At 42.8% G+C, this 12123-nt stretch overlaps 1 long non-coding RNA gene across 41 annotated transcripts; it reads left to right on the plus strand.

Moving 5' to 3' along the window:
- The first annotated feature begins 5097 nt into the window (after positions 1-5097).
- LOC126995110 (uncharacterized) lies at positions 5098-6612 on the plus strand. 41 transcript variants are annotated; one of them, XR_007749960.1, is made up of 5 exons: positions 5102-5852; positions 5907-5960; positions 6014-6067; positions 6121-6363; positions 6417-6612. It is a non-coding gene; the product is annotated as an uncharacterized LOC126995110 (long non-coding RNA). The 41 variants fall into 41 exon arrangements; XR_007749952.1 differs by having other exon boundaries at positions 5099-5852; positions 5907-6067; XR_007749969.1 differs by lacking the exon at positions 6014-6067 and having other exon boundaries at positions 5100-5960; positions 6417-6498; positions 6554-6612.
- Positions 6613-12123: the final 5511 nt, after the last annotated feature.

Genomic DNA, 12123 nt, shown 5'->3' on the forward strand with positions numbered 1-12123 from the left:
TTCAATACATTTACATCTCACAACTTCCCTGAATATATAAAATCCTATAAACAATGAATGGCAGTGGACCCAACACGGATCCCATGAGCGTCATTCATTAGGCTGTCCCGGTCCGATTGCCTTCCGCTGACTGACTGATGACATTATAAAATCATTAGCTCTCTGTAACCATAAGGTAACATGCTCTTTCGGCCACCTCTTCCGATTCTTACAGGAGCAGCGAGTAGCGGGCTTTTTTATTGTTTCCTTTTGTTGTGCCCCTGTGCTGTGTCCTTTGCTGTAAAAGAAAAATAATAAAATAAATCACTAACCAGCTGTCATACAACCCTAAATAAATACACGGGCAAGTAATTATTATACACGAAATACACTTCCCAAAAAGTGAATGACGGAGAAGCCAACCAAGACAAGACCTTCGACTCTCCTCCACCATCCCCACCACCCCCACCACCACCCATCAATCCCCACCACCAGCACCACCACCCATCAACCCCCACCATCACCCCACTGCCCACCACCATTCCGACCCCCCCCCCCTCCCCCCGCACCACCACCCCTCTCAGAAGCATCACCTCACCGCAGAACAATCCAGGGCGTGGCATTCGCTGACGAAACGAAAATATCACAACCTTTAATGGCAATGGTGCTGCTGCGTGTGTGTGTGTGTGTGTGTGTGTGTGTGTGTGTGTGTGTGTGTGTGTAACCTAAGCTAACCTAACCTAACCTAACCCCTGATGCCCCCTAACGAAATCCAGGAACTGGCGTGTTCGTGGATGGTTTATGAGAATCTAGCAAGGGTTTACTAGGCACGTCGATCTGAAGCTTGAGAATCAATTGTTACCTTTTCATTAGAACAGTCTTGCACTTGTTTGATCTTCCCGTGAGTTTGATAATATAGATACACACTTCTTAACTTATTATTAGAACAGTCTTATTCTTGTTTACTCTTCCCTGGGGTTTAAAAATAGAGAACCACTTGTTAACTAATCTTTATGACTTTCTTACTCTTGTTTACTCTTCCCGTGGCTTTGAAACTAGAGAACCACTTGTTAAACCTAATGTGGTGTGTGTGTGTGTGTGTGTGTGTGTGTGTGTGTGTGTGTGTGTGTGTGTGTGTGTGTGTGTGTAAATATTTCACGACGCGCACTTTGAAAACAGGATCAGCTTTTAACGAATAATCTGCCTAGCAAGAGCCTACGCATTTTTACGTAATCCACTCCCTCCATTATCACATCACCTGTTGTTGCTGTTTTTTGTGTCCTGCTTTTTCTCGTCTCTACAAGTAAGAGGGTGTTGCCTCGGTACAGAATTCGTGCAAGTTTCTCAACGTTATTTACTTTTTTATTTTACTTTTTAAATCTAAGAAAATAAAAGTATCAGTGATGAGTCAGTAGTTTTATAATGGACACAAGGCCTTGAGGATGTCAGCTGGTGTGCATTTTGGTGGTGAGCGAGACAAAAGATGAGAAGTTAATTTGAAGTGATTTATATATTTACACGTAGTAGCGGTATTGGAAAAAAATAATCTTCAGCTCATATTAATTATGGAAAACGAAGGGAGTTAACATATAATACGGAGTTTTCGATTACTGTTTTATTTTATTTTATTTTATTTATGTTTTTGCTTTAGTTGTTGTTAGGTATTATTTTTCTTCTTACTCTCCTCGTTGATTTTGTTGTCATTATTATTATTTTCCTCATACTTCTTCTTCTTCTTTGTCTTTTCTTCTTTGTCTTTTCTTCTTCTTCTTCTTCTTCCAGGACGCTAGCGTTCTTCAGGATGAGCTAGACAGACTATATGATTGGGCGGGGAAGTGGCAGATGGAATCCAATGTCGGGAAGTGCAGTATTCTGAGTGTAGGTAGGAATAACCCCTCACACAATTATATACTCCTTAAATGACACTCCGCTGAGTAGGTCTGGGTGTGAGAGGGATTTAGGAGTCTTAGTGAGCACTGACCTCCGTCCTGGAGCTCAGTGCATTCAAGCTAAGAATCGTGCAAATAGGGTACTGGGTTTCATCTCGAGGAGCGTAAGCAATAGGAGCGCTGAAGTCATCCTCAAACTCTACATAGCATTAATTAGACGTCATTTCGATTATGCGGTTCAGTTCTGGTCATCTTATTGTAGAGTGGATATCAAGTAGTTAGAATCTGTACAGAGGATGATGACAAAAATGATTCAAGGGGTGAGAAACTTGCCTTATGAAAATAAACTGAAGCATTTAAATTTATACGCTCTAGGAAGGCGAAGGTTACGAGGTGACTTGATCGAGGTTTATAAATGGGTGAAGGACTTTAATAAAGGGGATGTAAATAGGGTTTTGGTTGTAAAAGAGCAAGGTAGAACACGTAGCAACGGTTTTAAGCTAGTTAAATTCAGATTCAACAAAGACATAGGCAAGAATTGGTTTGCCAGTAAAGTGGTGGATGAGTGGAGCAGGCTTGGGAGTCATGTTGTGGGTGCCAATACCATAGATGCATTGAAGAAGAGTTTGGATAAATTCATGGATAGTGAGGTTAGGTGCAGTTAGACTTACAGGAACTGCCTTGTATCGGCCAACCGGCCTCTTGCAGACTCCTTACGTTCTTATGTTCTTTTGTTGTTGTTGTTGTTGTTTCTGTTCTTGTTCTTGTTCTTCTTCTTTTTCTTCGTCTTTTTCATAATTTCTTCTTATAATTAATGATCGCTTTGTCCTTCCATTTAGTTATCGATATGTTTCTCTGTCTCTATCTTGCACTTCCTTTAGACAATTAGTCTCCCTTCCTTCCTCTTACCTCCTCACCCTCTTTATGCCTCCTTGTATTTATTTCCCATTCCGTTCTTTCTATCAATGGTCTAATGTCGGCTGCAATTAGTTTAACGTCGGTGGCAGTAAAAACATTCGAGTCTATTATAGATGAAAATATCCGTGACCACCTAGACTCCTAGAGAAACAGCCTGATCAATGGTCCCCACCTTGGGTTCATTGATCAAGGCTAGATCTTGTCTGACTTTATTGATTTTCTTTTTACAAAAAGTGTCAAATACGTAAGGACGACAGTTATGATATTGCATATCTTAATTTTAGTAAAGCATTCGACAAAGAACCTCACCAATAACTTTGACAACAATTAAAGCCCACGGGTTTGAAGGTAGATGGATCATGGTGTGGTTCAGTGACAGGAAGCAGAGTTCTGGGCTCAGGTAGTACATGGGGATAATGGGATTGGGTTCGAGGTACTAAGTCTGATGCAAATATCACGATACTTTGGGTGGAGCAGGTGCGGGAATTCCCTACCCGGCAGCATTGTCGCTTCAACCACAACAAGGCATACCATTTTATATGTCGGTTGTTTAGTATTTGACATAGTCTTTAAATTTTTGTATATGGTAAAACAAGTCTATATTATGTTGTGAATGTATCGAATTTTAGGATAGTAACGATGATTTATGTATGGAAATGAATTCAACCGTGTGCTACCCAGCGACGTTGTCATGTCTATGGTCAAGGTCGCTGGTGACCCTGTGGACCTCGGGTTGCCCCGGGCCATTATTCCTTGGTAGAGAGGAAGCGGGTGAGAGAGGGGGAGGGAAGGTAGCGGTAGCCAAGGTCCAGCCCATGAGACAGATGCAAGGATTTCTTGACAACATTTTATCAGTGTCTTTTTACCGATACCCTCGCTACACTTGACCCGATAAAAACAGTTCTATTTTGTGAGCTTTGTTCTCCGTTCATTTTGCAATTGGCAAGGAACCTATAATATGACCCCTCGGGCCAAATTTGTGGCTTTACCGTGTAGCAGCGACGGGCCAAATTTGTGCCATGATATAAACCCCCAAAAATAGATGATGCATAAACCGATCACAAAACGCTTTGATATATATTATGAAATGATTTGTGTGAGTGATGATTTTTTTTTCTCATTTTTCTCGCTCAGAAGGACCATTAAGAAACATGATCCCTGCGGCTACAGGGTTAATAGTCCCCTCATATCCTTGTGTATCCGTGTTATTTCCTTCACCTCGTTCTCCACTGCTCTCCCTCTCTCTCTGTCCCGTTCCCGGTCTCCCTCAATCCTCTCTCTCACCTCCCAACCCTCCCTCCCTCCCAGCCACTCACTCCCTTAATCCCATAATCGTCACTCCCTTAATCCCCATAATCCTGTGATCGCGATATTATTGACAATTAGTCCCGTTCTAATGCGTTTACAAACCCAACTCATTAATCGATTCCTACTTTACTCTCTCTCTCTCTCTCTCTCTCTCTCTCTCTCTCTCTCTCTCTCTCTCTCTCTCTCTCTCTCTCTCTCTCTCTCTCTCTCTCTCTCTCTCTCTCTCTCTCAAGATTAAGTAATATGTATAGTGTTTTGATGTGTTTCTGTTAATATTTTTGAAACTATGAGGTTTGTGGAGAAACGAGAGAGAGGAGGAGGTGGAAGTGGAGGTGGAGAAGGAGAAGGAGGAGGAGGTGAAGGTGGAGGTGGAGAAGGAGAAGGAGGAGGAGGTGAAGGTGGAGGAGGAGGTAACTTTATTCTCTCACAGTCCTCATATAAGGCAACCACGAGGTCTGTTTTTTTTTTCTTTTTAAAGGAGGAGGAGCAGGAACAAAGAAACACAAAGTGAGAACAAACAACAGCAGGCCTGCTGGTCATTACGAGGCTGTTTGTGATAAGCTACACTAACTATCTAATCAAAGGTGGAAGATGAAGGACAGCAAAGGCGAAGGCCGTGGTGAGCAAATCAGGGAAGTAAAGTAACGGAACAGGCCGAGGCAGCAACACTATAATATAGTCGCCAAGTCAGTCAGTTCGGGGCCTCGCCATTCGCGCCAATCCCGGGCAGAATCTTGGCGGTTCAGTCTCCTTCCTTCGCCCTGTCAACTTCCCACTTTCGTCACATCACTTTCCTTCCTTTCCTCGTTCCTTCCTTCCTTCCTTCCTTCCCTCGTTGTTGCTTTCCTTCCTTCCTTCCCTCGTTGTTGCTTTCCTTCCTTCCTTCCCTCGTTGTTGCTTTCCTTCCTTCCTTCCCTCGTTTCTTCCTTCGTCCTGTCATTTTCTCCATCCTCCTTCCTCCTGTCATCTTCCCCTTTATTCCTCCCTTCCTCTGTCACCTTCCTTTGGCCTTCGTCCTGCCATCCTTGATCCAACAAAAACGGTCTCCGGCGCCTTCACTGTATTTTCGATTGATTTGAATTAATCCCGTCTGGAATTTTAAGAGGCTCATCTTGCTATCCACCCTCCTCGCCTCGCGGGGCTGGGGAGCGTCAGGGGGCCCAAGGCCTTCCTGGCGAGCGTCGCAGGGCTCAGGGCTCCGGCAGGGCGCCTCGGCTCCCCCGGAGCGTCCACGGAGGTGTCGGAGATCCCGAGGGTCCGGGGGTTGGGGGGGCGTGAAGTGGCAGCAAGGCATGCAGTTACTGACCTCTTATTAGCCAGACGACGCGTTAATGACACGTTCCAATGGAAGGTTCGACGCATGGGGAGGTACAATTCCCCTAAGCAAGGCAAGTGTCGTGCCAACTACGATAAAAAACGAAAAATCCAAAAAAAATACAAAAACAAAAAATCCAAAAAAAATTGTCTTGTTTTGCTTTGTTTAAAGCGTCTTGTATGTTGGTATGGCGGGTCTTCTCTGGGGAGAAGGAGACTAACGCGTTCCAACATACAAAACCAGGAAAAGACGACATGGAAACACCGAGAGAAGGAAGGGAAAGAAGGGAACACCAGAAGAAGGAAAATGAAGAGAAGTAACACTAGAAGAAGGCATATGAAGTAACACAAGAAGAAGGAAGTTCATATGAGTAACACAAGAAGAAGGAATTTGAAAAGAGTAACACAAGAAGAGGGAATTTGAAAAGAGTAACACAGAAGAAGGTATTGAAAAGAGTTACACAGAAGAAGGTATTGAAAAGAGTAACACAGAAGAAGGTATTGAAAAGAGTTACACAGAAGAAGGTATTGAAAAGAGTTACACAGAAGAAGGTATTGAAAGAGTAACACAGAAGAAGGTATTGAAAAGAGTAACACAGAAGAAGGTATTGAAAAGAGTTACACAGAAGAAGGTATTGAAAAGAGTAACACAGAAGAAGGTATTGAAAAGAGTAACACAGAAGAAGGTATTGAAAGAGTAACACAGAAGAAGGTATTGAAAAGAGTAACACAGAAGAAGGTATTGAAAAGAGTTACACAGAAGAAGGTATTGAAAAGAGTTACACAGAAGAAGGTATTGAAAAGAGTTACACAGAAGAAGGTATTGAAAAGAGTAACACAGAAGAAGGTATTGAAAAGAGTTACACAGAAGAAGGTATTGAAAAGAGTTACACAGAAGAAGGTATTGAAAAGAGTTACACAGAAGAAGGTATTGAAAAGAGTAACACAGAAGAAGGTATTGAAAGAGTAACACAGAAGAAGGTATTGAAAAGAGTTACACAGAAGAAGGTATTGAAAAGAGTTACACAGAAGAAGGAATTTGAAAAGAGTTACACAGAAGAAGGTATTGAAAAGAGTAACACAGAAGAAGGTATTGAAAAGAGTTACACAGAAGAAGGAATTTGAAAAGAGTTACACAGAAGAAGGTATTGAAAAGAGTTAGACAGAAGAAGGAATTTGAAAAGAGTAACACAAGAAGAAGGAATTTGAAGAGAAATAACACAAGAAGAAGAAATGTGAAGTAACACCAGAAGGAAAATGCAGAGAAGTAACACTAGAAAAATGAAAATGGAAATGAAAAGAATCATCCACCTTTCGGCCCAAACCAACATCACAAAATTATGGGCGAGTCTCTTCTGGGAGGAAAGCGGCTCGTTCAGACCCAGGGACACCAGAAAGGATGATAGAAACATCAAGAAAAGGAAAACAGAAAAGTCATCCACCTTTCGGCCCCTGGGGTCGCAGGGTGGGTGACGGGTGAATCTCCTCTGGGGAGAAGGAGGCTAACCCACACAGTCAAGATAGAGGATAGAGAAAGGAAATTAAATCATCGAGAAAAGAAAATGAAATTACAATATCAAGAAAATAACTAAAAAGTCATCGAGCTTTCGGCCCCTGGGGCCGCAAGGCGGGTGACGGGTGAGTCTTCTGGGGAGGAGGAGGCTCATCCACAGCCAGCAACACCAACAGAAAGAAAAGAAAAGAAAACATCAAGAGAAAAGAAAAGAAAACATCAAGAGAAAAGAAAAGGAAAAGAAAAGAGAAAAACAAAGTAAACAAAGCAAAACAAGACAAAACAAAAACAAAACAAAATAAAACAAATTAAAACAACATAATAAATAAATAAATAAACAACCCAATAACAAACAATATAATTTAGCTACTGGGACTGCTCAAACGATCGAGATCAGCTTGGAAGTGTTCTTTATCCGTTATCGTAGTGACTCTGCTGGCTATGTTTGTGTCGTCGGCAAATTTCGATATTTTACACGATAGCCCCTCGTCAATGTCATTTACGTACACTAAAAACAGAACAGGTCCCAACATCGACCCCTGTGGAACACCGCTTTTGACATCTCGCCAGTCAGATAACATAAGAACATAAGAACGTTGGAATCTGCAAGAGGCCGGTAGGCCTATACAAGGCAGTTCCTTTGACCCTAAACTCCCGTGTATCTAACCCCACCTAGTATCGCTGTCCATGAATTTATCTAATCTATTTTTGAATGTGACAATTGTATTGGCACTCACCACATGACTGCTAAGCCTATTCCACTCATCCACAACCCTGTTGGTAAACCAATTTTGCCTATGTCCCTGTTAAATCCGAATTTATCCTGTTTAAACCCATTACTTGGTGTGCTAGCCTGTTCTCTTACCTACATAACCTTATGAATATCTCCTTATTAAAGCCCTTCATCCATATATAAACCTCGATCATGTCTCCACGCACCCTTCGCCTTTCTAGAGAATGCAAGTTTAACTGTTTGAGTCTTCCTCGTATGGCAAGTTTCTCAACCCCTGAATCATCTTAGTCATCCTCCTCTGCACTGATTCTAACATTTTGATATTCATTCTATAGTAAGGTGACCAAAACTGAACCGCATAGTCAAGATGAGGTCTAACTAATGCTAAATATAGTTTGAGGAAGACTTCGGCGCTTCTGTTGCTTGTTTTTGAAGCCTTACTGGGTGTCGGAGATTGCATGATTGTCTTCTAGAAACTTAACAAGTTTGTCTCTAATGATCTTTTCAGTATTTCTCCTGCCACTGATGTCAAACTTATGGGCCTGTAGTTTAATGCAACACTTTTGTCTCCTTTTTGAAAATCTGTGTTACGTTCGCCATCTTCCAGTCTTCCGGGACCTTATTCAGTTGAGCTGACCGGTTGAACATATTAGTGAGTGATTGAATTATTTGTTGTTTAAGCTCTTTTAATGACCGCGGGGACAAACTGTCAGGCCCCGCTGACTTGTTCGTGTCGAGTTTGTCCAAATACATTTTCACTTCTCCGCGGGCCAGGGCCCTCAGCAATGGTTTCGATGTCCTCGACTGTGAATACGGATGCTAAGTTAGTGTTGAGGATTGTGGCCATTTGTTTACTGTTCCGAGTTACTGATCCAGTCTCGTCTGTCAGGGGACCAGTATTGGATATATGTTTTTCGATCTGATGTATGTGAATAATTTTTTGAGTTGGTCTTGATGTTGCGCGCTATTTGTTCATCATAGTTGCGTTTATTACCTTCTAATAAGGGTGCGACAAGCTTTTAGGCTGGTGTGGTACTGTGTGCGGGCTTCGGCAGTGTCATTCTCTTTCATTAAAAAAAAAAAAAAGTTTACCGCCCTTTTTAATTCTCTGGACATTCACGGTGGATCTACGGCACCATTTACTCGCCTGGGTTTCGTAGGCACTGTAGCCTTCTCTACTCCCAAAGCTTATCTTTGAAGTCGTTCCACGTTGTTGATTGTAGTGTCGGTGAGGTTAAGTTGGTCCCAGGTCGCAGGAGGAAGCAGCTCACGGGCTAGGTTGAAATTTGATTTTTTGTAGTCTGGTATCACTGACAGATTGTCTACGAGTTTGTGACATATGTTGACATTAAAACGGATTTAGTGGTGATCGCAACCATGAATTTTCTCACCATTTTCACAGTCGCGAATGAGGTCGGGGTCGCTTACTAATACCAAATCCGGCAGATTGTTTTCTCTTGTCGGTCGGTTGAGTTAAAACTTGAGTGAGGAAAGAATCCTTAACCATTTCTATAAGTCTGTTATTACTTCTCAAAGAGGAGGAGAAAGAGGAGGAGGAGGAAGAAGAAGAAGAAGAAGAAGAAGAAGAAGAAGAAGAAGAAGAAGAAGAAGAAGAAGAAGAAAAAAAGAGGAACAAGAAGAAGCAGAAAATTCATAAAAAGAGCTCTACCGCCTCCTCCTTATGCTTGTTTCCATGTTTCCATGTTTCCTGCTTGATTAGGGAGTGTTCATGAACTTGTGTAATGAATAAGCTCAACACCAGGGAGAGGAGGAAGAGGAGGAGGAGAAATTGAAGGAAGAAACAGTGAGAGAGAGAGAGAGAGAGAGAGATGACCTCTGTACCTGGAAGACTGTCTGTAATTGGAAGACTCATCATTAAAAACTCTGCTTTCTAATGAGGATAATCGAGCTAATGAAGATACACGTACGGTACATATGTTCGATTACTGTTGCTTCTTTTCTTTAGCGTTCTGTCCTCCTTTCATTGTTTATATTGCCTGCAGACGATTCATTCCTCATGTTTACAAGCTACGAAGACGGAAAATAAGGAAACGGAAGGGAAATAAAAATAAAAGGATGAATAGCGAGATGAAAAAGCCAAAACAAGAAGATGAGGAAGAACTTAACAGAAAAATACGAAAAAAAAACAATGAAAAAAAGAAAATATGCTTTGGAAGATAAGGAGGAGGAGAAGGAGGAAAACGAGGAGACAAAGAAGAAAACTGAGGAAGAACAAGAAAATAAGAAAAAAAGCATCGTTGTGGAGAGTATTGCTGTGTTGAAGTCGAGCTTAAACACCGCGGCACAGCACACACAGCCTTGCCCTCTCCACAGCCGCAGCACAGACACGCCGCCCCTTTGCCCAGGCCGCTGACACTCCCGACGCAGCAGCGGCTAAATACCAAGCGACACCCTCCTTGCATTATTGAAATGGCCAGCGCTCTCCCCCACCTCCTCCTCCTCCTTCTCCTTCTACTTGCCCTCCTTCTCTTCCTCCACCACCTCCTCTTCCTCCTTGCCCTACTTGCCACCCTCCTCCTCCTCCTCTTCCTCCTCCTCTTCAACCCTGCCCTTTGAACTCACTCTACCTCCTCTTCATTGCTCTCTTTGCACGCTCCCTTCTCACGCTACCATTTTCCATCTCGTTTCTTTCTTTCTTCTCCCATTTCTCCATCACCTACTATTCCTCCTCCATCTCCTCCTCCTCCTCCTTCTTCTCTTTCTCCTCCTCCAGCCCTCTAGTGATCTCTGACCCTCTCTCTCTTCCCCTCGCTTCCGCACACTCCACCACAGATTATAACTATTAGTCTCTTCATCTTGACAAGGCATTATCTCCTTTTTCACCTGCATTTCCTTCGCTTCCTCTTCTTCTCAATGTGTGTGTGTGTGTGTGTGTGTGTGTGTGTGTGTGTGTGTGTGTGTGGGTATGTATGTGGTGTGCGTGCAGGCGGGCGAGGGCAGGCCGGGGGGCACATGGCATTGTTGGGCATTCAGTTGCGTTCTCGGCGTGTCGTGGCGAGACCCTCCTCCCGTTACTCATCCCTGCCTGTTGTTGGCCTGTTTCACTTTTCCTTGGGGGACATTATGAGTTCATTGTTTCTCATCGTGTGTCTAACGGGGCTTCTTTCTCCTTTTTTTAACATTTCTATATAAGTTGTTGTTTCTGTCTTGGATAGTTAGGTTACGTGGGGTTAGGTTTACAGGAGTCGCCTTGTTTAAGCCTACTGGCCTCTTGCAGACTCTTAATTTATGTACTTATAATTTTTTGGCGCATAACGTAACTTACTCATGCATAATATATCCTATCGTTAGTGTCTAGTATCCTGTGGTCAACTCAACTCCGTCATGATACTCCTGCCGGCCTTTATTTTCTCCATAATGGGGTTTTTTTTCTATTCGTCCTCCACTGTTGTGTACCATCATATAAGACCGCCAGAACACTAATTAAAGAACATTTCTTTGGACGTATCTTTCTCTGTCACATAGAAGTATTCCTTTGTTATTCACTTAATCATGTTTACACTTACATGTGAATTTGTTACTTTTTTTGCCCTTGAGTTGTTTCCTCTAGTGTAAAAAAAAAATGCAATAAACTCGTTTTTCATCGGCAATTCGATTCTTCTGTCTTAGCACATGGTTATTAAAGTTTCAAAACTGGACGTCTTTACATCTTACTGTACATCGCAATCGTGCTGAGGCTATATGTTTGCATATTAGTGATGAGTTTTTTTTGGGTAAATAGTTTTCATTCCGTGAATGACATAAAATTCCGCATGTTGTCTCCAGTGCTGTACTATTACTGGCGCTGCCTCTCATAAGCCTGGCGGCCAGAGTTTGTGAGATACCCTTCAGTAGGCGGAACAAAAGGCGGTTGTCAGGTAAGCAAACACGCATCAGCCGGGCCATGCTCCGGAGTTTAGGCATGACAGAGGTAAATATACTAAGAATATCGTGACATTGACAGTGCAGCTTACAGTCCATTAACTCCAGTTTATGTAAAAATCCCAAATTAGAACTGAAAGTTACATTAGAGTGTAAAGCTATGCCATAAATAATGCCAATGAGTGTAATTGTCGACGTGGGTGCGTGTTTTTCCGGTAATTTTATATGCTACGACGTTGATGAATGCATCCCAGTGTGTTACGGAATGACCAGTATGTGTTCTCTGCCGCATTCAGGTCAGGCCGGACATGCTTGAGCACCAGGCATTCCACCGACGTGCCTGAGGCGTGTGTTGACAAGGAGCGGCGGCGGCCACGGGTCAGGGCGGCGGGATACAGGGCGGCCGTGGCCTTGGACTTGATGGGCGCCGTGTGGCCGTCTCAATGATGTAATTTTAGGGCAGGGTGGCTATGGAGATGCCTTGGCGTTTCTCTTGCCAATCCGTCTGGAAAACACTTTCAGCTTAGGCATTTATGTAGAATTTGATTGTTCCAAAAACAGTTTCTGCGAAGAGAGCTAGAACGTTT

This window comes from Eriocheir sinensis, unplaced genomic scaffold (assembly GCF_024679095.1).
Source record: "Eriocheir sinensis breed Jianghai 21 unplaced genomic scaffold, ASM2467909v1 Scaffold986, whole genome shotgun sequence".
In the NCBI taxonomy this organism is placed as follows: Eukaryota; Metazoa; Arthropoda; class Malacostraca; order Decapoda; family Varunidae; genus Eriocheir; species Eriocheir sinensis.